Genomic DNA, 27,610 nt, shown 5'->3' with positions numbered 1-27,610 from the left:
TGGGACAGGTTCACAGAGAGGCATGTAACCCAATGAGAACTATAAGATGCAAGAGAATATTTTTGGAGCTTCTTGGAGACAGTAGCTGGGGTCTTCCTTCAACTGAATGTGAGAATGTGAAGTCACAAGGGTTAGAGCTGTGCAGCATTTTTGGTAGCAAGAAGCTACCATGAGGATGAAAGCTCATTCACAGAGGAAAAGCACAGCTGAGACACACTGAGAAACAAAATCTAGATGACATTTTTTAAAGGCTGGATCAAATAAATCATAGCTGAAGGGAAGCACTAGCATTAAATCTTCATTTTGTGGATTTGCACATTTCCTCTTTTTCTTTAAGTCATTTGAACCTAAGTTTTGTCACATCTGATGCCAGTCTAATAGTGTGCTTGCCAAGAACCTTCATGCTTCTTCACAACTTGTTTAAACCACTTGTACTTTATATAGCAATTACACATATTAATATAATATTAAATAAACTAATAAAACATGAATATGAAAAGAAAGTTATTGTATATACAAAAACTAAATTTAATACAGACTCATGAAAAGTCATACAAAAAAGGTGTCTAAAATGGGTAAGTCAAGAGCAAGAGTTTGTAAGAAAACTTAAAACTAATATAGTTTGCATTGCAGATGTGTTAAATTCTCATACTTCTTTAAAAAAGTAAAAGTGAAATAAGAGAGGCATTTTGGATGTGGTTTATACTAGAAAAGCAAGTTGAAGTTCCAATCAGCAGTCTCAAATGTACAGAAAAAGCTTTGCTCATATAGCAAATGATTGGCAAATGAATGCCTTTTTTCTTTCTTTCTTTTTTTTTTTTTTTTTTACAAATTTCAAGTTGTTAGAAAGCTTTTAATCATGATTTTATGCTTTCCTGCTTTAAGCAATGTTTTTGGCTAACTGACAACTACTGCTTTCAAAAATCTACTGAGATCTGAGGGCTCTTACTTTTTCTGAATAAAAGGTGGAACTATGGACTGGAAAGTGGAATTGAGGAAGTAAGCCTCAAAATGTCTCAGAAGAGGAGTGTATACCTGTTACAGGAGTTGCTCCTGGTACTGTGGGGAGGAAAAGGTGTGACTTAAGGCATCAAGGTATGAGATATCCTCATGTGTCTTTGACACAGGTAACTCTTGGATAATCGTCGTCGGCAGCCGTCCATCTCGAGAGACGATGGTGTAGCTTCTTAAGAGTCTATCTGCACCGCCGAGAATGGTTGTGCAGTCCGACTCGGGAGTGACACAGTATCTGTCTCCTCCCGTGTTGAATCGACATCTTGCGATGATGCTGGAGTGTCCTCTCCAGTGAAGCTGAAGCTACAGAGCCTGGGCAGGGTGATATGGAGGGTCTGCTGTTGCCCATGCAGCAGACCCCCCCTCTCTTCGCAGCTGAAGGGTCCAAGGGAAAGACGGAGTCAATACAGCTTGTCTTCAGGTGCGCCGCAGGAGTTGCCGGTGTTGACTACAACGTCAAACCGCCTTAGGGACTCCGGCTCCGGATTTTCTGGCGGGGTTTACTCCCTTAGCCTTTCCCCTGAAGAGGTATGCCGCAAGGCAGCGGAGGTTTTTTGGAGTCAGAGTTTTCCTTCTCTGATGTGCCCTGACTGGAAGATCGAACCAGCGACACTTAGCTCGCAGGCCGACGCTCAATCCACTGAGCCAAACCAGCCAGGGGGCTTGGATAATAGTCAGCAGCTAATTATTGATGCATTGTAGGCAGATTTATATTTTAGAAATATTACTGTGATGGTAAGCTGGAAAATAGATTGGAATGAGTGGGAAAAATGTTAAAGGAAGATAGTATTAATCGATATAGTCACTGACGAAATGACAAGAGAGAGGAAGAAGGAGGCGCAAAAGATGACTGAGTAGTTGTCAGTGAATGTAGAATAAGGGTACTAAGAAATAGGCTCTCTGACATAAAGAGTTTAAAGGTGAGCCCTGGCTGGTGTGGCTCAGTGGATTGAGTGCCCTTCTGTGAACCAAAAAAATGTTGCTGGTTTAGTTTCAAGTTAGGACACATGCCTGGGTTGTAGGCCAGGTTCCTCAATTGGGGGTGAAGGAGAGGCAACCAATTGATGTATTTCTCACACTGATGTTTTTCTCCCTCTCTTTCTGTGTTTTTAATTGTATAAAAATAAAAATAGAGAAGATATTAAGCATAAAGAGTCATTTTTAAAAAAAGGATAGCTCAGCATTTGGGCCAGTAATGAACAGAAGAGTGGATTGGAACAGTTATCTGCACTCCGAGAGCACTTAGTGTCACTTTAATTAGTGCAAATTTATGATGGCTCAGTTGTTTTTGCTCTCTAGTGTTTTTAAAAAGTGGTTGCCTGCAAATTAGTTCTGGATTTTCCAACATTTTGCTTTAAGAAAGGCTCTTCAAACAAGCATAATTTCTCCTGATCAGAATCAGATGGTATAATAAGATGAGTACAAGACTGAGTTGAGAATTTCAAGACTTAGAACCAGATCAGCTAATACCCATTATTCTCTCTGAGCCTTACTTTTCTCATTTTATTTTATTTTTATTTTTTTTTAATTTTATTTTTTGGTTATTCAATTACAGTTGTCCCATTTTTCCCCTTTTGCGCCCCCCTCCCAGTAGTTTTCTCATTTTAATAGAAGACTCAAATGAACCTTTTTATTTACTTTAGAGTGTTATTGTAAAGATTAAATCAATATTAAATATGAACTGCCACCCAATCACCCTCTATCCACTTACACTGCTTGTTTATTCCCATAGCTTTTATTATACCCTTCACATATGCTTACTGGCTTATTTTCCTGAGTTAGGATGGAAGCTCCATGAACACAGGGACTTTATAAGTTTTGTTCACTGCTTTATTCCAGAAGCACAGAGAGTTTCCTGACACAGGGTAGGCATTGAATAAAATTTGGTTGACAAAATAAGTAAATAAAGAGTTACTGTTTTGCCCTAAACAGTGTGACTAAATAGGTTGGAGTGTCATCCCATAAACTTAAAGGTCGCAGGTTTGACTCCTGGTCAGGGCAAATGCCTGGGTTGCAGGTTTGGTCTCCATTCCGGCATGTGTGAATAGCATCCAATCGATGTTTCTCTCTCACATCATTTTTTTTTTTTCCATCTTTCTCTCTCCCTTCCCCTCTTTCTAAAATCAATAAGTATAATCTCAGGTAAGGATTTAAAAAAAAAGAGAATTACTATTTTAATTATGAAAACCTTTCTTGGGAAACTGGTCTCTGACTAGGGATTAATCCAAAGACTTTGATTCAAGGAATGTTTTTCATATTTGATTGATAATATTTTCTGTTTGTGTGATTATTATTTCATGTTATCTAAAGATGAGAGTGAGTGCATTCTCCTAAAGTTTTCATGCCAATCACTCTGAAACTACTTAAAAATTAATATTTTCATATCATTTTTCCTGGGTTGTATACATTTGCTAATATTGATGCCTTATAGATGTTTCCTTTATACATAGAGAAGTGTGTGGGCACTTTGGCTTGAACCTAAAAGAACCTAAAATTTATTTTGCCTAACACAAGTCATAAATCATTTTTTAAATACAGGTGATTACCATTTTAACACTCAGTGTTTCATCCTCAACCAAAGGTTGGATTTGGCCCAATTATGCTACATGGAAACATTTTGACAAGGAAATGGATTTTTATGAATAGAATATGCTTCTCTTTTTCTCTCTTTGTACTTGATTTTTTGCAAAGGCTTCTTTTTAAATTCAAAGAATAAATGCTTCCATCACACAGTGGATTCTAATGAGATAAACAAATTATAAGACCAAAATCTTGGGTGTAAAATCATATCTGTAACACATGTAAATACAATATAGACATGAAAACATGCATAGAATAGCTCACATGTATAACACACCTGAGTTTACAAGTAATTTTATGTTCCTTATCTCTTTTAAACCTCATAACTATCTAGTGAAATAGGGAGAGCTTATTACCTTCATTCTATAGATGAGAACACTAAGATTTAAAGAGGTAACATATGAAGGGTGGAGTCTAAATCAGAATCTAAGGTTTCTAAGAATCCTAGTCCAATTTTCTACTATTAACAAATAGAAGAAATCTTCATAATATGCTTAAATGGAAAATCTTTGTAATATGATCAAATGGAAAGAAAAAATTCAACTAGTGAACAATACTATAAATAAATGAAAGAACAAAAACCCCAAAAGTCTAAATATTTAAATTGTACTTTATAGTTTATGTTAAACAAGCAGGCTGCTTTGGGTATAATCAGAAATCCATTTGGTTATTTTGTTACCAATTTCATGAGACTAATTTTTTTTTGACCCACAGTTAAAAACTTGAGCAGTAACTACGACTTATTTGGTGTATTGAGAAGAACATCAGTCCTCCTCCTATGTTTCTGTTCTACTCTCACACTACTACCACACTCACAACACTTCTGACACCAGATGTGTGGGAGTTTTACCCACACCATGCGATTCTGGGACACCAGCTGGGTGTCCTACAATTTAGTTCAGGTCTGACACTTCCTATCTGGACAGAGCACATGTTAAGAGCTCAGTCTCACAAGATGACTCCTGTTCCCACCGTTAGGCCAATTGCAAGTCCAGGTTGTCACCTGCGCTTCTGGCAGATCATCTATAAACCAGTTTCCCACATCCCGCTCCATGGTTGGATTAACTAAGTAGAGAAGCTCATAGAGCTCAGATAAACACTTACTTACATTTACCAGTTATTGAAGGATTTGATAAAGCCAGATGAACAGCTAGATACATAAAGTGAGGTCTGGGAAGGTCCCAAGCATAGGGGATGTCTGTCCTTGTGAAAGTGCAGTACATAGCCTTCTGGTACATGGATATTTTCATCAACCTGAAAGCTCTCTGAACCCCACACTATTCGTATTTTATGGAGGCTTCCTAATTAAACATGATCAACTATTATCTCCAATTGCAGCCTCTCCTCTCTCTGAAGAAGTGAGGGAGGTGGGGGGTTGAAAATTCCAAGCTTCTAAACATGACTTGGACTCTCTAGTGACCACCCACATCCAGAAACCCACCAGTATTTCTAATGCCTTTACCCTCATTGAACAGGACTGCTTGATAACCTACTGGATTGAAAATGAGTGTTGGGGAGAAGGTAAGGGTAGGAAAGGTATTACTTGTTTGTCCTTGTTCTATCATTGTGATCAAGCACTGTTACTACGGGCTTTGGCAGATGCTGGTGGAGCTTACTTGAGGGGTATTTACCTCCTGCCCCAGTGCAAGGTATTGAGTGAATCTCCTCTAGTCAGCAACTACACCTGTAGCACTGAGGCATGAAGACTTCCCCCACCTTCTTGTTGCTGAGGTCTTTCATACTTGTATGTACTCTCTTTGGAAGAATCTAAGACAATCGCAAAGCAACCCATTCTCTTCCAGGCCTTGCTTTAGTCTGTGGGGACCCTGCATGAATTCTATCCTATCAATACCCCAGGCAGTGCAGCAATCTGTCTTTGCTTAAGTGTCTGGAAGTCTTTTGTCCTTTAGCCTCTCATGGGTGAGTCATAAGTCAGGCCATGGTGTGCCCTGCATTTCAGAAGATACTATCAGTCACTCCAAGTGGTCTAACTAAAGCCTGTCTCCCTAGGTTAGAGGAGCGGGAAAGCAATGCTGCCCCTTCTGGCCATTGGGAGAAGTCTGTACTAGTTACATTTTCTCTGTTCTCTCAATTCCTGTTCATAAAAGTGGGTAATGAGCTTTGGGGTCACGAACTGGCTCTCAGACTCCTCCTTTGAAAGTCCTGTTTTGATGAGCCTGCAACTCACTTCCAACCCTCAGACAGGTGGTCACCTTTTTTCGTTGGGACTTCAGTAGAAACTGAGATGGGAAATGCCTCATTTTAGCATTCTATTTAGTAAAATATAATTACTTGTTTCACCCAGCATAAAAGAGATTTTGTTGTTGAATGGTGGTGACAGTAGAATCAAAGTGGCCAGAAGTTAAAATGAAAAAAATAATCATAAAAAAAACAAACAAGCAAAAAAAACCTTCAGGCAAAAGAGGCAGGCGTTAGTAAGGGCAGAATGTGTTGCTCTTTTTTACTATTATATAACCAGTGCCCAGCAGAGCTTCTTGTTTTCAGCTGGCACTGAGTGTTGAATGAGAAGAAGGTGATACTTGGAGAAAAGCAGTGCGGAGCAGATGAAATAGTAAGGAAGAGGAAGCAATGAAGAAGGCAGGGGACTGAATATTCTGTATGTGGTGAAAAAGAGAGGCAGCTCTCGCTGGCCGGAGAGACGACAGCACCGCACAACTCAGCACCCTCAGCTTATCTGTGTTCTCTTCCTTGCCATTTGTGTCATCACGTGTTTAAGCAGGTTGTCCCTGCATGGGTTCGCACGGATGTGAGGCTTCAAGTGCCTGATCGTGGCTGGAAAGAAGAGCAGAATCCCCACTGATTAATGATTCCTTTTGTGGGGTCAGGAATGTATAATACATTTCAGAATGATTCTTATTAAAAAATAGTGAAACATTTAAAAAGTCTTAAAGGATCAGGCCTTGGATACTAAATTAAATGCAGTAGGTACAGTATTCTCTAATGGTACCAGTGAATAATAGAAATGTACTTGGGGAGAATGTATATTTATGCCTTTTCAAATTTCTCTCTATATACTAATATTACTATATATTATTTATATAGTTGATACATTTTTATAAAAAGCAAAATATCTTTTAACTACTTATTCATTTGAATGTGATTAGGAATTCAGCTCCAATGAGAATTACAGAACACAGGCATAAGTTATTTGTAAATTAAATTTGTCAGAGGAAAAGCACCTGCAGATAATGATTCATGTACCTTTGACGTTCTCTATTGTTTTCAGAAGCGGGTGCATCAAAGAGTGCCGGCACAGCTGTTTTTTCCCTTCTTGTTGTTGAGATACATGACTTTTTATAAATGTAAGCAAGTCTTAGTTTTTGTGCTTTGTGTCTTTTTATACATAGTGAAAAGTTAGTAGTTCACACACTGTCATCTTAATGTAACATCTCCCTGATGAATAAATTATAATTTCTGAAGTATGGCTCCTTGGAAATTTGAAAAACAAAACAATAACATTAGAAGAAATGAGCCTAATTTTATCTTCACCAGGTTTTGATTTAATCAAATGTCAGGAGAGTTTCATTTCCCAGTAATGTTGTTTATCTTATTAAAAATATTTTTGAGATCTAGCTTGATGTTATTGGTATACTGCTTTTTGTTGTGAGCCAATAAATTCCCTTTCATGGGTAAATGCTTAGTTTATGGCCCCAGACTAACAGATGGCACAGGAACTGAGGGTGGAGTCATAAATTTGCCAGTCCCAAACTCCACACAAGGAAGATTTTATAGCTTGTTTCTCAAACTGGAAGATTCCTGGCTCAGCTTGGCACTGTGTGTCTCCATTTATTCTATTTTTTTTCCTTTGTCCACTCCATTATTTTCTCCAGTTAGTAAGTTTTTGTGGGTGCCACAGTCTTTTGAAGATATACTTGCTTGAGGAGGCTTTAATTTCCTTTGATGGAGAAAAAGAGAAGACATTTGGAAGTAGGAGTAATTAAAGATGATGCCAATAATATTAATGATGATAATGAAAAAGCCAATATTTATTGAGCTCTTACCATGTGCTAGGCACAGTGCTCACAAATTTATATGTTTATATTGTCTTACTTAATTTTGACAACAAGCCTATAAGGTAAAAATAATTTTAACTAACACATTTTATGTGGTAGTCAGTATTTAAATGTTTTACATGATTTATTTAAGTTGGTTTAATTTAGTGTGAAATAATGGCTGAAGTCTAAACTTTTTTTTACAATGTAAATACTACATATACTCTTAGTTGTCAAAATCTATTATGAGTCTATTTGATTATTTGGGCAATTCTATAAAGGTATTGTTATTATCAAGTCTGTTATAGAAATATTATAACTAGGTACAGAGAAAAGAGAATTATCCAAGGCCAAATAACTGGTGAGGGGCAAAACCAGCATTGACACCAGACCTTTTGCATCAGATTTTATAAATATTTGTACTTTATGATTCTACTCAGTAATAGAAATGAAGATGAAAAGGCCAAAGAGTGAGAGTTGAAAAAAACTCCATATGAATCAGACAGATATACTTTATCCTTTCAACTAAAATTGCTGTTGACAATATTTAAATATCAAAAATCCTCTATTGCTGAAGGAGGAGGGTAGATGTAATGAGGAGAAGGAGGTTTTTTACTCTACTCTTTTCATAACTAATGGTGTTGGATGACTTTTTGACTAAGGTTTTACATATTTGTTTTTTATTTTTTTGGTAAAGCTAAGTTGATGGTCTTTTCATTTGCTTTCTTTCTTTTTGGAGGGGAGATGGGAGTATATATTTCCTGGCTCAGCCTACGTATTTGGCAAGGATATTTCCACATTTTGGTATGTTGTCATTTTTTAAAACGTTTCATTTACAGGATTATTACAAGTCCTGACAGACTAAGATCCCGTGTGTGTGTGTGTGTGTGTTGTGTGTTCCTATAGATAGTACATTTCTATCAACATCCAATAGTTATTTATTTTATATTTAAAATTATATTTGAAAATACAAAGAAGAATTAACTTCAAATTTTTGGACTGGAGGAAAAGGACACTGCTTTAGTATATCTTGTGTCCTCAGTTTCCCCAGAGGAAAATGAAGAGTCTGAACTAGATGACCTCTAAAGCACCTTTCCATACTCTCACCATAGTTCTTGTTTGTACCTGCCATCGAATGGAATCAGAATATATTATGACAACTATATAGTGCATGCAGCCTTTAAATTAAAAAAATAATTTTAGATGTTAGTCAGTAAACCATTAAATTAAACTAACTTAGAACTCTGCTAAAAGGAGCTTTAAGTGAATACATTTGTTGGTAGATGGAAATTGGCCACATGCACAGCCATTAGCAGGGGCTGCTAGTTTTTTTTTTCCTGTTTTTTGTTTTTTGTTTTTTTTTATGTAATGTGGAAAGAATAGTGAATTGCTTTGGAATGCCTTTGAAGTTTTTTCTTTCAGTTCTAAACATCTGAGATTCTTTATAATTTTTATAACAGAATGGTCCATAATTTTTGCTAAGTGTTAAGTCACACATGCTTAACAATTATACAGTTTCAGAGAAGCTGAAAATCAGACTTCATAAGGGAAACTTGTAAGTTGAAAAGAATAATGTACAGGTAACTCTAAATTCCCTGTCTTTCAAGACTGCTTTCAATATAAGAAAACAAAAACAAAAACAAAAAACTGATCTAAATGATGAATTAAGCAAATCATTTGGTTTTTAATTTTTTAATTTGAAACTTATGCTCCAACATGATTCCAATGGTTCAAAATAAAAAAGAAAAGAAGAAAATCTCAATGTACTTAGTATCTGAGTGTTAGGAGCTTGACATGTTAGAAAAGCCAAGGATTTGTTTAATTAGAAGACTCACTGGGCTCATAATGTATTGCTAAGATGCTAAAATGTAGCTTTGGGGCATATTGTGTGCCTTTGGATCTAGGAAAACTTGGCATTGACACCTAGGGCTTTGAAGCAAGAGCTTCACAGTCTGGGAGATAAATCCAGAGCTCCAAGAAAAGCTTGTGTTCTAGCACCATAATGTCAAAAAGTTGTCCAAGGTCAATGCTCATTAGCAAATGCCCTTATAACAGAAAACACAAGGTTGTCTAAACAGTTTAGACACAATTCAAAGAGTGAAAGTTGATATTCATCCACTCATCCATTTACCAATTGCTTATTATCTACAGTGTATAAAAGCATAATAGAGAAGATATCATGGCTGTAAGAAAGTGCAGGTAGGATCTGTAGTTCTTCAGAAAAAGAGAGAGTAGGGAGCTTATATAATAGGAGAAGGAAGAGGGGTCTACACACACACATACATATGTGAAAATCATGGCTTAGGAACTGTGATATAATAAAAAATCCTTAAGGTAAACATTTTCCCCAAAGATTGCCCTCCTAAACTTAACCAGACTTTAAGTGTAAATATAATTTTGTATATATTAAAATAAAAAATGAAACATTTTGTACAGATTGACCATGTATCAGGCATTTGTTTAAGTGTTCTCTCTATATTATTTCATTTAAAATACATGAAAGTCCAATGAGGTTATCACAACTATTATCACTTCTTTGCAGCTGAGCAAAATAGAAGCTTAAATATTTTCAATAACTTAAAAAAGATCACACATCTTGTTAGAAGAAGAGCTGGGATTCTAACCAAGGTAGGCCATTTCAGAGATTTCATGCTCTTTATACCAGAGAAGGTATCATTTAAAGGCACATAAAGTGATATTTAATCACTTGAACTAAACATTTCATATAGGGCACAGGTAAGCATTTTAAGATACACGATATTCCAGAGAAACCATTGCTAACCATTTTACCTTTTAATTAATTTATTTGTGCTTTTATATTAAAATACTAATAAATAATACAAGCTGAGATGATATAAACATGATGCCATGACTACCATTTAAACTCAAATGAGTTAAAAAACATACTTATATGATTTTTATCTGGCATGTTTGCATTTTAAGTAGGATCAAGTTGAACTTTTATCTTGCACATTAACATTTTAAATAGTGATGAATATTGAATATTCATGGCCCAGCATGCTATCATTTCTATTCTAAATAATTGCCTAATAAGATTAGATGGAAATCTTGTTTTGATGCTGAAGGCCTTGACCATATTGAAAATTCTAAAATATCAAGTCATGATTGAAGGTTGAAGAAAATTCACTTAAGAGTCAAGTGAAGTTTTATGCCAACACACTAATCTTTAAAACAGCCCAAGTATTTTTAAGCTGCAATAATGGAAAAACCAGTATTGGGCAGGAATGAAACAGGAAATGTTATTGCCCTAAGCAGAAACTGGCCTAAGTAATGATATTAAAGCTATACAATATTTCAGCTCTTATTATTGCCTAAACAGTTGAACTATATTCTTGTGCTATGGATTTTCCTCTTTTGTATAGCTTTCATATTGAAGTTAGTTTGAATTTTTTATTGGCACAAAATATTTTCCTTTAAACTCCCAGATCAGATCCCTAAAACAATATTTATGGGTTTCAACTCTCCTGAAGGGAATCACCCACATTCATGGACCCTAGAAAAAATAATCTTGTTTAGAAACAAAACAATATCATTTGATTCTATGTCAGATGGGAAATGGAATGTTTATTTTGAGAAGATAGCTCAAGGCATAAACTATTTACTCTAAGTGATTTGTTTTACTCTTGTTTTTATACCAATAAAAAGCAGTTTTAGGTTTTAGGCCATTCTACCAACCCTGTTGAGATCTTGATATTTATATTTAGAAGGAAGTTCCTTTATATTTCTTCATTTGCAAATATTCATAGTTCTGTATCTTCCATAAATGGTCTTAAGTTAAACTCCATTGCTTTTGGTCTTCATTAGCCTTAAGTGCTGAGAAAAATACAATCACTTTCCAGCATACATAAACTCATTTAATCAGACTCAACCATCACATTAAGCATTTCGAAACATAATTATAGTATGGCCCAACATAGTCTAAAATCCCATTTTCCACAGTCAGTAAAAGCAGTTTTTGGCTCAGATCCAAAGTATGCCAAGTTTAACTTGTGTATCTCAGGACTGTTTTAGCATACTAAACCCCAAAGGGTTAGCCATCTTTTCCATTCTTTTTTTCCTTGTTCTATTCAAAAGGAGAATAAGAGTACTGAATTAAGTACTAGGAAAGAAGTAGTTATATAATTACATATGTAAGCATGTATATGTGGATAGATGATAAACTTAAAAAAAACATTATTATTATTTTTTAAGTACAGAATGGTATATAGAAGCCAGGATGCTGGTGCTAGGTATGGCCATTTCTACTGAACTGTCATAGCTTACAGGCCTTCTCGGTGAACAGAACAAGGGAATATTAGATTTTGCCTCAATGTGCATAAGGAGCATTTTTGCAAAAGTATGATATAGATATGAATTTAATCATTGATTCCCAGGAAAGGCTTTCCAAAACAAGAGAGATATCCATCTGGAGGGTTAAATGCTAAGAAGGAAATAGCTGAGGAAAGAATTTGAAGAAAGTGTATTAGAAACTGTAAATTTCTGCAGAGAGAATATTATGATTTAGGTGAACTAAAAATAATACAATATGGCTGAATTCTGGAATGTATGTCTATGTGGTATAGGAGTGGGTGGTGAGCTTTTGAGTAATATAGCTAAAATATATATATATTACATATGATATATGAAACTTAAATATAACATTATATATCATTTATGTAAAATATTAAAGAGTTTGATCGTCTAGAGGCCATTTGGGGAGCCATTGAAAGAGTTTAAGCAAATGGGAATTTTGCCTTTAGAGTGTCATTTAGTCCATTGTCAAAGATAATATGTATATAAATAGTTATTATTAAAGACAGAAGGTTTTATATGTCCCAGGAAAGTCAGAAAAACAATGTTATGTGACGTAAGAATTAGAAGATTTTTCCCCCTTGAATAGCTTAGAGAAACCTCTGTGAAGAAAGATCATTTTGGTTGGGCTTCAAACTCAGCCAGGGTTGTAGATTACTCATTTTATTTTCAACTGATTGTTTTGTCCTGAAATCACTGTGAACATAAACAATACACAGATGTTATCTCCCAAAAATTTTAACTTTGCTTCTGAGAAATGGTATCATAAAGTTTTGGTGTAGCAAGTTTTATTGGAAGGTACACAACTTAAAGATAATGCTGCTTTACACATTACAATTAAAAGTCAACTACACATTGACTTTTTAATGTCTAAGATTTCAATACATTAAAAATTAAAGTTATAGCAAGCTTTTAAAAACATTTTATATTTTAATTTCATTTTAAAGTTAAAGAAAAGTTGTGAAAATAGTGAAAGTAACTCTAAGCACAATTGTTTACATTTGCTTCATTTATTTTTCTCTATATGTATATCTATAATTACATATGCATGTAGGTATTATTATAAATGCAATAAAGTTAAATATGTATTATATAGTACACATACTTTAAAATAATTCATTTGTACATCTACAGTACAAAAATCAAGAAATTTAACACTGATAAAATACTACCGAGTTTTGTCTTTGTTCTATATATATCCTTTATAGCTATGTTATTTGTAACCGAAGATCAAATATACAATGACATGCGGTAATTTTTTAAAAGATCCTATATTTATTTATTTATTTATTTATTTATTTATTTTTATCCTCACTTAAGGACACTTTTTTCATTGCTTTTAGAGTAAGAGGAAGGGAAGGGAGAGGCAAAGAGAGAAAAGCATCAATATGAGAGAGAAACATTGATTGGTTGACTCCATAAGCACCCCAGTTGGGGATAGAACCCTCAGTCCTTTGGTTTATGGGTCAACACTTCAACCTTTTGAGCCACACCGCCCATGGCAAGATGACATACTGTATTTAGTAGTTATGTCTCCTTAGTCTTTATCTGGAATACTTCTTTAACATTTCCTTGTGTTTTTTGACCTTGACATTTTTAGAGTGTAAGTCAATTATTTTGTAGACCTGCCCTCAGTTTGGTTATGTGCAATATTTCCTCATGAGCAGATTTATACAGGAATACCACAAGAATAATGTGTCGGGAAGAACACAATGCTGGTTTGTCCTAATGTTCATGAAGTAACAGTAGAGTTCTTAGTTTTTATCTTTGAATTAATAAGCAATTTGTAGAAATAATAATATCTTGTTTCTTTTTAAAACAACTTTATTGAGATATAATTTATATAAGAAAATTTATATATTTAACATTTAAAATTTTATGAATTTAGACATATGCGTACACCTATGAAACCACCACCATGATTAAGGTAATAAATACTTCTATCACCTTCACAAGTTTCTTTATGTACCTTTGTATGTGTTTGTGTTAAAAACATTTAACAGGAAATCTACGATCTTAACACATTTTTTAAGTGAACAATAGTTTTTTGTGCTATACAGAAACTTTTAGACTGATGAAGTCCCAAATATTTATTTTTTATTTAGTTGCCTATGCTTTTGGTGTCATATCTAAAAAATCATTGCCAAGATCAATGTCATAGAACTTTTCCCTATAATTTTTTTCTACAAATTTGACCATTTTAGTTCTTACACTTAAGTCTTTAATCCATTTTAGTTGATTTAGTAATATGGTATAAGTATCCAATTTTATTTCTTTGCATCTAGATGTTCATTTTTCCCAGGACCATTTGATGAAACGACTATCCTTTCTCCATTGTGCATTCTTGGAACCCTTGCCTAAGATCAGTTGGCTGCATATGCATGGGTTTATTTTTGGACTCTCCCTTTTGTTCCATTGATCTATGTGTTTGTCTTTAGGTCAGTACCATTCTGTTTTAATTACTGTAGCTTTATAAGATATTTTGAAATCAGGAAGTGTGGTGTCTCAGCTTTGTTCTTCTATCTCAAGATTGGTTTGGCTATTCAAGGCCTATTGTGATCCACCATGAATTTTATGTTTTTTAGAAGTTCTCTGAAAAATGGTGCTGGGATTCTTAAAACTACAAAAAAATGGTAAAAAATTATCTGAAAAACAAATTAATGGAAAGACATTCTGTTTAAAGATTGGAAGACTTAATTTTATTAAAATGCCCATGCTAGACAAAGTCATCTAGCTCCAATGTAATATCTATCAATATCCTATTTATTTTTATTTAACTTTCACCCACTTGTTTTAATATTTATTTATTTTTTAACTCCATCATTCCTTTGGTCTTTTCTTGTTGACATTTTACTGTAAGGAAGAGCTTTATTTCCAACTTATTCAGCCACTTTTTATATAAATAATGATTGAGGGATTCCTACTTATTCAGTGGGCAACAATATGTTAACATTATTATTTAATTTGATGCTCAAATTGTCCAATATTTGGACAATGGAGTCTCTTCAAGCTGGTTCCTTTGTTTCTTTGATATGTCCTCATCATTCTTTGAATGCTTGCTTACTTTCTAGCACAAGAATTACAAGTTCATCTCATACTTTCCCTCTCCAGCCCTAGATTTGGCCTATTTTATGAAAAATCCTGATTCCTTTCAGTAGTGAGTGGTATATGGAAATCAAAACTTAACTTCTAGGTAAACTAATTGCTACTGGTGTCTCAGTGCTCAGCCTTCTCATGGACATAGCTAGGATTCTAATATTATAAACATAATCTGTAGTTTATACCAGTACCTCCAAATTCTATGCAATGCCACAGGATACATTGTAGTCTTCCACTTTTCAAATGTGGATTTTCTTTGTCCAATCATTAAGAAACCCATCTCCTGTTATCCTTGCTAATTATTTTCTCAAGTCAATAGGAACTTTTATAGTTGATAAAATGATTATGTAGAAGAATACATTTTTACAGAGGAATAAACATGAATGTATATTAAAAATAAATTTTGAGGGAAGGCTGGTATTATTTAATGTTTAAGTATGCCAAAAGCTATATTAATTAACTAAACCAGAGTGGTAGTGGTACATGAAAATCAACAAGATAGAAGAGAGACTAAGCCAAATAAACATGAAAAATAAATGTCTGATAAAAGTAGCATTTTAATCTACAGAAGAAAATAAAGGATATTTAAAAAGAAATAGTATTGAAATAAAAGGTAACTTGTAAAAATCAAACTATATCACATTGAGAACATGCCTTAAATTTTTATTTTATTTTTAAAATATTTTATTTATTTATTTATTTTTAGAGAGAGGGAAAGGGAGGGAGAAAGAGAGGGAGAGAAATATCAATGTGTGGTTGTCTCTTGTGTGCCCCCAAATGCGGACCTGACATGCAACACAGGCATATGCCTTGACTCTGAATCAAACCAGTGACCTTTGGGTTTGCAAGCTGGCACTCAATCCACTGAGCCACACCAGCCAGGGTGAGAACATGTCTTAGTTTTTAGATACTGTTAACTTATTTCCCCAGACTACTATTTTTATCTGAATTATATTTTTTAAATGGTGCAGAAAATATGTCAAGTATTTATTATTTCTATTGCATGAATAAAGACACAAATAGGCATTTGCTAGACCTGAGTGGGAGTATATAATGCCTGCATATAGTTAAGAATAATAGCTAGCTAGCTATGTAGTATGATTTGTAAAGCACATGTAATTAAATAGCATCTAACCAATCTACCATAATTTTAGATTTCTTGATAATTATGTCTTGGAATATAATAACAGATATTTACCATCTGCTAATACATTAGCAGATTTGATTTCTTAGGTCATCTTGCTCATAGTATCATTTTAAAGCAGTGAAGCAAAATAGTTAAGTTTTTATAGATATCAAGATAAAATAAAAATACATAGATGGTTGCTATAGTTTAAGATGTGAACATGCAGAAGTCAAAATGGGAGACCAAGGATCCTGAAAGAAAAATGAAGGAATGAGATAAACTGTGGCTACTTAAATTACATACCCAGGGCCAGCCTAGCGTCACCTCTCCAAAAATAAAAATAACCACAAAGAAGGTTACTCAAGTGAATGCCAAGCTGAAGAAGACATAGGGCAAACTTGTCCTGATCTTTTCTTGGATTCATGTTTTAGCTGAGTTCCCACACATGTCTCCCAAAAGAAAACATTCCTTGGAAATTTGAAATCAAGGCATTAAAGTAGAAAAAAAAAAAAAAGAAAGAAAACCCCAAATACTTTCCTGAGGCAAACTGTTGTCATGTAAACAGATGGTCATCTTTCTTTTTTCTGTGACCCTAAATATTTATACAGTTGACCCGTATCACCCTTTATATTTATTTCCATAGGCAACATTAACTGAAGAGAGTTTGGTATACCTAATGAGGAAAACTCCCCAACCTCCATGCTTTTCTTGGTTTCCGAACTTTTGTCTAATTGAATGTTAATTGTTTTCACACAGAAATTGCTTTCATCTAGGCTGCTGGTGGCTTCCATATTGCCAACTCTAATGAGAAAATTTCTGTTATTTTTCTCCTTAGTTGTTCTTCTTGTTTGATGTGAATAAAACCTTTCCGCTAATACTCCTTCCACTTTTGCCATAGGACAAACTTTCCCTCCTGACTCTCCAGGCTCTCTGACATCTTCACTAGATACCATCCTCTGCCCAACCAACTCTGAGCAACACCATCCATATTCATAGTTTTATATTTATATTGTAATACATGCCCTCCCCTTAACACACGCATTTTATCCCTATAACTGAATTCTGCAATTTAAATATCTAATTGCCCATGAAATATCTCCACTTGGGCCATGCTTTGGTATTGCAAACTCATTCTGCCTTACCAATGAACTTCTGAACACACTTCTTTTTAAAATTCTATTATTCTTTTTATTAACTGATCTTCCTCAGATGGTGGTGGTATGCCACCCATCCAGATAACAAACCAGAAACACAAGTATTGTCTCATCCTTATGTTTTCATTCAGTATATTTGATTATTTACTACGCCCTATGCTTTATATCTACTAATATCTTGGATAGCCTCTCTCTTTTCCAATTAATGACTTTGCTTTGCTTCAAGCATCTATCATCTCTCACCAAGATTACTCTAACAGACCATTTACCAATATCCCTTTCCCCAGACTTACTCTTTTCATAAATATCTTCCACATTTTTATCAGTGAGAGCTTCAAAAACCACAAAGATGAAGGTGTCATAACCCTGACTGTAGCCAACCAGCAGGTATTCATTGCATATTGGATGGAGCCTGAGCTCACTATATGGCACATAGGATTTGGCCCCTGCCTAATTTTCCAGTTTTATCTCCTGCCACTCCCCTAATACTTTTACCCTCATTCATATCAAGATGACTTCTGGTTCCTGAACATTATGATTATTTTATGTTTTTGTGTTATTTTCCATCTTTCTTTGACTGAACTTTCCTTATTCTTTCCAGCAAATAATTCACCCTGATGAAATTCTAATTACTGGATAATCTTTGCTTAAACAGAATAATTTCTTCTATGAGTCTTCTTTTCTCTTCCTTCTGAGCTTCCTTTGTTATTTTTATTTATTTTATAAACCCACTTATTGAATTGTATTAAAATTACCTTTTAAAAATTTAAAAACTTTTAATTAATTAATTGTATTTTCTCCCATTACCATATGTATCCTTATAAGGGCCAAGGATATGTTTATTGATTTTTAGAGAGAGAGAGAAACATTGATCAGTTGCCTCTTGTATGCACCCTGGCTGGGGATCAAACCCACAGCCTTTTTGGTGTATGGGATGACACTCCAACCAACTGAGCCACCTGGCCAGGGTTGAGTCATGCTAATTTTAGAGGTACTATATAAGGCAAAATGTTAACTAGAATCAAATTTCACCTTTCAATATGCACTAGCAATGGCTACATTGAAGACCAAACATTACTCTTCAGTAAGCTCAACACAGACAGTTTTCCTTCCATTGTTGGGACAGATTGTTGTTTCTTTTATTGTATACCAGGCGAAGAAGTTAGTATAAAAAAAGCCTCTATCCTTAAGTACAGGTAGCATTGAACAGATGAAATTCTCATGTTACAAGAGATTCTTGGGGGTGGAGATCAAGGGAACAGCAGATTCATTTCCTCCAGGTCAAGGCAATTGAGAGTAAACCCTCTTTGAGAGGAAAAGCAAGAGGAATTTGCAATAGTTGGGAGGTTGAATAACTTGACCTTGAAGGTCTATGATTCTGTTTATAACAAATAACTCATTACCTCAAGGTCAAAAAATAGACATCTGTGAACTCCTATACTGAAACAACGTGTACATTAAAAACAGCTGCAATGTTCTGCATTTGCAAAACAGTTGAAGAAAACAAGTTCAGAATCTCCACAAATTTAAAAAGGTTGGAGTCAATAATGATATTTGCAGCCAATTATTAGAAAATAAAATTGTGCCCTGGCTGCTGTGGCTCAGTGGATTGAGCGTTGGCCTGCAAGCCAAGTGTAGCTGGTTCAATTCCCAGTCAGGGCACATGACTAGGTTGCCGGTCAGGTCCCCAGTTGGGGGCGTGAGTGAGAGGCAACCACACAGTGATGTTTCTCTCCCTCTCTTTCTCCTTTTCCCTCTCTCTAAAAATAAATAAATAAACAAAACAAAACAAATAAATAAATAAATAAATAATTTTAAAAAAAGAAAATAAAATAATAGGGCTCGTAGAGTACTCAGCTGTGCCTGGTTAACAGTAACTGCTCAGTAAATGGCAGCAGTTACCATATTATTCATACAGTGGAATACAAGGTCTAAGTAATCTCACAGGCAACTCTGAGCTTTACAAGTCTATGAATGAACCCATCCAGCCTTTATTTTGTGTGAGGGTGAAGTATCTCATGATGTGATTTTCAAAAAGGGTAGATAATTTTAATGAGTAAACTAATTTTTTAATGATGTGGGTTTCAGTGAGCATGATTTTTAAGAGTGAGTTATTGTGCAGACACAAACCTCAGCACTGGAGAGCCATTCTGTGTGTTGGAGATAGAACCTCAGATTCACTTATATGTTTACCTTGAGTTGATTTTTTTCTGAGGTTTCCCAGTGATGTTTTAACCAAAAATTTTTTTATCCACTTTTCTTCTGTGAAAATTATACAGCAAACAAATGGTAAACTTTAAACTTTAGAGCCTCCACATTTAGTCTTGTGCTTTTTTTTTGTTGGTGTTCACTGATCCATAAATGAGTGAGGCTTATATTTTGAGAATGACCCAAACAAAACTAGTGTGCCTTTGAAATCAAGTCTGAATTATTGCTAGAATTCAACCTAATTCAGATGATCAAGAGAACTGTATTTTCAAAGCTATAGTCCACCTGGCTGCCTTTCTGTTTAGGCTGCTATTAAAACTAAGACTATGGTCACAGAGAGAAAGTGTTGGTAAGAGCGAAGATATTTGTATCAGATAGAATTGAATTCAAATCCTATTACCATAATGTACAAGATGTATAAACATTGGCAAATTATATGATTTTTCTTGACTCTAGTTTCATTGAGTGTGACTTTAAGGTAAGATGTGTGTTATGTAGAGTTAACTGAAATAGAAAGTATTGTGCCTGACACATAGTAAATGACTGATAAACATGTGTCAATGCTCTTACTCCCACAGTTTACCACTGGACCAGGTGGAGAAAAGGGCACATGAGGGAAGATTACCATTTTCTAGGACCATAGAGAGGGGTCTAATTTCATAATGTTAAAAAAAAATACAGATTTTCTAAAATAGAATTGATTTCCAATATTCCATCAGGTATTGGGCCTTGTATCCAATGATACAGTAGATAACATGTCTAGTGCTGGACTGGGGAAGATGTTCACTGATGGGTTTAAATCCTGTATGGAATTTAAATTTAAATTAAATGAATATCCAAATAAATGATGGTAACTATAGCATGTCATAGAACAGTTGTTAGGAATGATGTATTTATATGAAAAATAAGATGAGACTGGAGAGGACAGATCATTTCAATGGATGTGGAGTGGGGAAAAGTCAGTAGATGCAGAAAGAAAAGCTAAAGCTGAAATGAGTTTTTCGATGTGTGAATGGATGTCAGGGTACAAATATATATGGTCTGTATTTATTATCTCTGCTAATAACTCCTCCTTTTTTGTTTTAAAAAGATAACAGGGGTAGTGACTTATTTCTATACATTTGGGTTATTTATGCAGAGTCAACCACACATGCTATTAAAACCTTGGCAAACTGAGTAGCTGCTTCTAGTCAAAGTCAGTGTGAGTCATGATTATCTCTATCGCTGTCTAATTCTAAAAGCTTGGGAAGTCAATAGGTTAACATTTAGGAATTTTCCATTTACTGACATCGATTCAATTCATTCTTGTTTGTACTATAGTTCTGCACATTTACTCATAGGCATTACTGGAAGCTTAATCAAGACTTAAAAAAAACCCAAACCCTACTAATTGAAATTAGAATCATGTTAAAAAAAAAACCAAGCTTAAAATATTGAGGAAAGCTGGTAAGGATGACTCAGTTCTGAAACTAAGTTAATGATTTCGTGATGGGTTTCAGAGCTGCAGAGAAACTGAATGGGTCTCAGCATGCAACTCACAGTGGACAACACCCCACTGACTAAAGAATCATGGATAAAAACATTTTGGTGTATTTGGGGACTAATGCAAACCTATGGATTATTTTCTTTGAAACTGTGATATCGTATTACTTTTTCTAAGTACAATCCCTCTTCTTATGTGATGGTGTGAGTTTCAACCGCAGTGTGCCCTCCAAATCATGGGTTGTTGGCTGGTGCTTAGGGCTCGTGAGACGCTCTGCTTGCTCTTCCTCTTAGCCTGCTTACTGAACATCTCTCTACTCATCCTTCAAGCCCCTATTCAACCGTCCCTTTTTTAGTCCTCTGACTCAGAGGGAACTTTATATTAAGGAGGTCTCTTTTGTAATGTTTATTTAACTACCCTATATGCAAAAGTCATTTCCTTTTATAGTAGGTTCATAGATTGCTCAATTACACATTGAGCAGTGGTGGGTGGGTGTCTGGCTATGAGAATCTGTTTTAAATGATTTCCTTTGTTGTTGTTGTTGATGATGTTTTTACAGAATGTCACACTCATTCCAAGGAAGTTGTTTGCCAGCACTAAAGGCTGTCAGAACTTGTAGGAGTGCTAATTGGAGCCAATCAAACTTTAACTAACCTGCTTCTACACTTCAAGGACAACGAGGAATTCCTCCTACTTTGTGAAGTGGACAGGCTCAGCTCTGATACCTGGCTGAAGAGTTAGCCAATTTGGGGAACAGGTTTTCCTTGCCACTTAAAGCTATAAACCCAGCCTTTTTTATTTTTATTTTTATTTTTATTTTTTTTAAACACTTCTGAAGTCCTTTATTGGGCCAGTAAGGCCAGGAGCTGCCCTTGGAGTGGAGTTCCACTCTGGAGGCTTGAGGTCTGGGCACCCCTGCACCTGTTCCTGAACAGGGAAGGCAGCCTCCTCTGACAGGCTACTTGATTCGTTCCTTCAGGTATTCCCAGCCCTCCTTGGTGTATTCACGGGCCTTGGAAGGGGCCACCGACAAGGCCGACATCGCAGTAATAATGCCTGAATTCCAGGACTCTCGGATGTGAAAGTTAAACTTTGGAGGGGCTGGGAGCTGGGGTATTTTCAGGCCCATCTGCTCACACACGTACTGGCTGAACTGGTACATGGCAGGAGGGACCACCTCCTCTGCCTTCTGAAGGGCCGCCTGGCTCTTGTTGCTGGGCCCCAGCAACTCCTGGTCATACACCAGGTAGACCACTCCCCCAGCCACACTCCCCTTGATGAGAAACCTCATCAACGACCACATTTGGGGTACCATAGTCGCTCTAACTCCGCGCGCAAGGACACTCAGCTCGTCTCTAAACCCAGCCTTTTTTAAATTAATTCGTTTAAGAAAGTAAAAATTCTGATTTATTTTATTATTGAATAATTGGTCAATAAACTAATCTTGACACACAAGACAAGAGAACCTTGTTTAAAACTATTAACTGGGTAGAATCTGCTTTTTGCCTATAAGGTTGAAATGATTTTCGGTCAAATTAAAAACCAGTTCCCAAATGGTTCTCAGTTGCATTGTCAATTTTAATATTCCCATTGTATTTATTCTCAGATATGTGGAATTACTGATTTGAGGTGTAATGACAAATATTTCAAGATGAAACACATACATTACGTATTAGAAAATGTTTGGAAACATTGCAGGCATCTACGAGAATCTATTTTTAGGTTCTTACAGACATATGTGTGAGGAAAATATATTTTCAGTATAATTTAGACTAGGTTTATTTTTAAGGTAGTCAGCAACAGTTAGATGTTCTGGTCTTTTTTGTTACTGCACTCAGCAGAATGGGTTTCTTCATTCACTGAACAAATAAATTTGTAGAGAAATTACACGTATTATGAGACACAGATTATGCAGCTTACTTTGAGGGAAGCAATAGCAGTGTTCTTGGTGTACGAAATTCAGATGGGGTTGTCAGAGGAGTCATGTCTCTGAGGAGATAAAACTGCAGCTGAAATCTGAGCAATGAGCAAAAGGAAGAGCATTTTAGATTGGAGGGGAACAGTGTGTGCAGAAGAGGCAGGAAAGAATGTGAAGTGTTTGAAGAACAAAATGCCAGCATGGCTAATCAAGTAGGTGAGGATCAGCTCAGACAGAGTGGTATAGTTTACTCACTATGCACCCACTGAAATTGAATAAGAAAACTTCCTAAAATAATGGTAATAATGTGCTTTTTTTCTCTTCTATTGTGATGCATATGATCTTACCTTCTCCCAGTCAGCCAGAGGCAAGTCTGGAAGTAAGAGTAATATCATCACAGATAAAAGTGAATGCACGGCTTTGAATACCTAAATAAAACTTCTGAGTCCCTGGCAAGACAATGGTTCTGAAGACCAGGCTCTCTGCACATAAAAAGAGGTTTCTCATGGGGTGGTGAACAAACAATACAGTATACAGATGATGTATTATAGAATTGTACCCCTGAAGCTTATAATTTTGTTAACCAATGTCACCCCAATAAATTCAAATAAAACAGAGTTTCTCAAATTCCTGAAGTTCTATCTAATTTATATGACCAAGGCTCATAGTTTTGAACATTGAGTTTATTATAGACCATAGACAAAGAGAACCCAGGAGATTCAGATTAGACAGGGAAAGCATACATCTATCTTCTGCCTTGGTGAAATAGAGAAAAAGCATCCAGATAAAAGGTGCTTTATGCAAAAAGTGGACAAATTATTTTGACCTCTTACCTCTGAGCTGAAATCCCAAAGGTGGGGAACATGTTTGGTTGAAAGTAAAGCTTAAAGAAGAGGATTTTCCCAGTGACTTAGTGAATTAGCTAATACAAGCTGAATATAAATAAATGGTGTGGCCCAACTCAAGCCTTCCTCAGTACCTGTGTGGGATGGAGGGCTGAGGAAGTCCTGCCTGCCTAGTGAGGAATTTAGAAGTCAGATGAGATGGGGCCAATATATCTGTCATGAACCTGCCATGCCCATAGTAAGGGCTTAGAGGGTTCTACACAGAAGCCAAAGAATTAACAGTCTTGGTGGAGAGTCAAGGAAAGATGTGACAGACTTAAAGTGTCTTGTAGCACCAGTGAAGGCTGAGATTGGGCTCAATCAGAAAGGAATGATCAGAGTTCCCAGACTGAGCCAACTGAACATATCAGGCACAGAGTTCAGCAGTAAATGTCTGCAGGGAGCCAAGTGACCAGAAAGACAAGGAGCATTATTATAGAGACCAGAGAAAACAAAGAAGAGAAGGCACCTATTACTACAGAGTCATAGAAGCTCACCTCACTATACATTCAGATGCCTTCTTGAAAAAAAAAAGTAGGATGGAGAAAATATGAAAAATTGAATGATTATCAGGTATGACTGAGATTTTAGAAAAAGAATACACAAGAAGATGATGAGAGAGTGGGCGGGAGGAAAACATTTCATTACTCCTCTTGGTTCTTTGGCTGGTTGAATAATCAAATGAACGCAAAATAGATTAACAGGAGAAAAAACAAATTTAATTTTGTACATACAGGGACTTCATAAGAATATGAGGCCCCCAGACAGTCAGGCAATTGAAGCTTTTGTGCTAGTCCTGATCTAAGGAGAAGGGGGTAGGAGTCTGGGACTTCAAAAGAGTATTAACAGGAATATGGCATGAGCAGTTGTTCCAAAAACAAATGTTTGCCATGCCACATAGAGACAGTGGGATGCAGCAAGGACTTGAAACAAGCAGGCTCCCCAGTCCACTACATCTGGCTTATACTCTTTATAGTTATCTCTGGTAATAGATCTCTTCCTGGAATAGGCTCTGTACTAATTCTTTTTAGGCAATTAAGGGGGAGGTGAAAAGAACAACTTTTGAGTCTTCTGCTTTTTAACAATAATCAGCCTGAAATAATCCTCATGCCATAGAGACACATTTTGGGGTGGTAAATTTTGCTCCCCTACAATAGCATTAATCAGCACTTTGTTCCTTTACTCATTCATTCAATTAATAACAATGGGATGTCTCTTATGTACCAGGCACAGGGAATACCACAGACGCTAATCACTGCCCTGCTACAGCTTACAGTCTAGTGAGGGCAGTTATTTTCACATTTGAATAGTAGAGTGTTAATTTCTTAATTTCACAACAACGTGGATAAAAAGAATTCTGATGCTGTAGATGACCCTATTGTGGTTAAGAAAAGCTAAAATGACTACAGAATTTAAACTTGCTTGGGCATTAAGTTTAAATAGCTTGCCTTTTATCATGGGGCCAGTCATAAAGTTATAAAAATTCAGAGCTGGAAAGTATCTCAGGAGTCATCTGGTCTAAAGTGTTAGTTTGATTGGTAAGGAAACAAATGTGCAGAAAGTTGAAAATTGCTGCTAAGAGCTGGGATTTAAATGTTTGTTCCTTGACATTAGTCCAGGATACTTTATAATAAAACAGGGTTTCCATTCAGATCTTAGTAGAACATAGTCGTTTATTATTTCACCTTGATATAAGTAGGCCCTTTCTAGGGCTAGGTCTTGTAAGTCTTGGAATCATAATCAACAATGCAATGATATTTAAGTAGGGTAGAGGATTAGAAGGAAAGATACTCCTTTGAGTGGTTAGTTGCTTCTTTCCTTTCTTCATGGAATGGGACAGATAGCTCAGAAAGAATGCAAGTGCCCTTAGCTGCAGACTTCTGACAACATGACAGCCTATTCAGTAGGGGTAAAAGCTTAGGCTCAGGAATGAGACCTCTGAGTTCAAATTCCAGATCCACCATATATTAACTAGCTTTGTAACCAGTTATGAAACTTGTAGCAGAAAATTTGTTTTAAAAATGGAGAAAATGCTGACAGTTGTGAATGGCTAACCTTGAAAGCATACATCAGATTTAAGTTATCTTTAAATCAATGCCACCCTCACCCACTTATATACAATAGATTTTTGCCCAGTGATAAAAGGAGAGAGTATGGTTAGTCCATCAAAACTAGTCCACACCCTGCCATTCATCTCATGGCAGAGCTGACCGAGTAGTGTTCACTTTACTGATGCAGTAATTATAGCTATGTCAAATGATAATTATGGCAATGATTGCATTTTGGATTTTTTTTTTTTTTTGGTTTTATCAAGATTTAGGTACTTTCTGGGAGAGTATCATGTGCACATCATCTTTCATGTATAATGTGTCAAAAAAAGAAAAAGATTGAGAGCTACTGAAGAAAAATTTAGGTGTAGGAGAGAGTAAGCACACACAAGGCTAGCTCTAATCTTGGTGAAAGGTGGAGCGGCAAGAGGGAAAGAAGCAGGTTTTCAAAAAATGTAAAATTATATCATATATATAATGATAAAACCTGAATTCCCATCTGATCCTATTTTGCTTGCATTTCCTTCCACATCTCCACTTAATTAAAAACTCACTTAAATATATAACTTGTGCCATTGTATTTAATAATGTTGGAACAAAAGATCATACAGTTTTTCTCAGATTTATATTTAACTAGACTTATGTGGTAAAGTGATATTGACTCCCCAGTTCTTGTGCTGGCATAATAAGACACGATTTTTCTACCTTTTGTATGTGTTTTTGGCACTTATATTTTATAAACAGAGCCAGAGAACAGACTATTAAATGAAAAAAGCCAAAGCTTTGAATGGGAATATAGTAATAAAGAGAAACCATGTGCCTTCCTATACAAAAAAAACTACAAAGCTTACCTGTTTTCAAGATGCTTCACACAAAATACCATGATACATTTAGTATTCACTTGGCTGGAAAAGCCATGAGAATTGATGCATGATTTTGTCACACAAAATGATTTTGTTATGATGGATATGTTGGCGTGTTTCAGCTGAGCATTTAAACAAATTAACAAATATTTATTGAGCACTGATAATGCAGTCTCTACTAATTCTGAGTGGGGAGGGCGTGTGTGTGTAAGAGAAAGGGAGGCAGGCAGGGAAGGAGCATGACGGGCATGCAAGCGGGTGGGGTGAAAGGTTAGGCAAAATCATACTGAATGAGAGGTTACTGGAAACCATTAACACCATTTCTGACACCCTACTCCCAAGAAAAACTATAATAAATTATATTTAGTTTATTTTATAGAAGAGTTGGCCTTGTTAGCTATACATAAATTTTATGTAAAAGTTTATAAATAAATAAAAATTGAACAGTTGAAAGTTTATATGGAAAATTAGGTTGTAAGTACAGTTGTGTTAATTTAAAGAATATATTTTTATAACTGAAGCAACAAGAGTGAGGATCTTTCATTTTATTGAATACTACATTAAAGTTGAACAAGTTAATAAGACTAATTTTTTCTGAATATTAAATTTAAATGCTCCAAGAAAAAGTTAGTAGAAACATTTAGGGAATACATATTTTTCTTTGTGTGAAGTGAATATTTAACTTACTGGTATTTTCTCAATGCTCTTTAAGTTCTCAGTGACCCTGGCTGGTTTAGCTCAGTGGATTGAGCGTCGGCCTGCGAGCTAAGTGTCGCTGGTTCCATCTTCCAGTCAGGGTACATCAGAGAAGGAAAACTCTGACTCCAAAAAACCTCCGCTGCCTTGCGGCATACCTCTTCAGGGGAAAGGCTAAGGGAGTAAACCCTGACAGAAAATCCGGAGCCGGAG

The 27,610-nt window shown here is 35.6% G+C and overlaps 1 protein-coding gene and 1 pseudogene across 3 annotated transcripts in view; one reads left to right on the top strand and one right to left on the bottom strand.

The window, feature by feature from the left end:
• The window catches only part of PDE1A (phosphodiesterase 1A), a 286,129-nt gene that overhangs the window by 40,049 nt on the left and 218,470 nt on the right, over window positions 1-27,610 (top strand). The gene's annotated exons all lie outside the window — the stretch shown is intronic.
• Window positions 21,811-22,337, bottom strand: LOC150022333 (MICOS complex subunit MIC13 pseudogene; annotated as a pseudogene).

Source organism: Furipterus horrens, unplaced genomic scaffold, assembly GCF_987537825.1.
Source record: "Furipterus horrens unplaced genomic scaffold, mFurHor1.1.pri manual_scaffold_1, whole genome shotgun sequence".
NCBI classification, from domain to species: Eukaryota; Metazoa; Chordata; class Mammalia; order Chiroptera; family Furipteridae; genus Furipterus; species Furipterus horrens.
The sequence above is the reverse complement of the archived record's forward strand: the minus strand, read 5'-3'. Positions and strand labels throughout refer to the sequence as shown.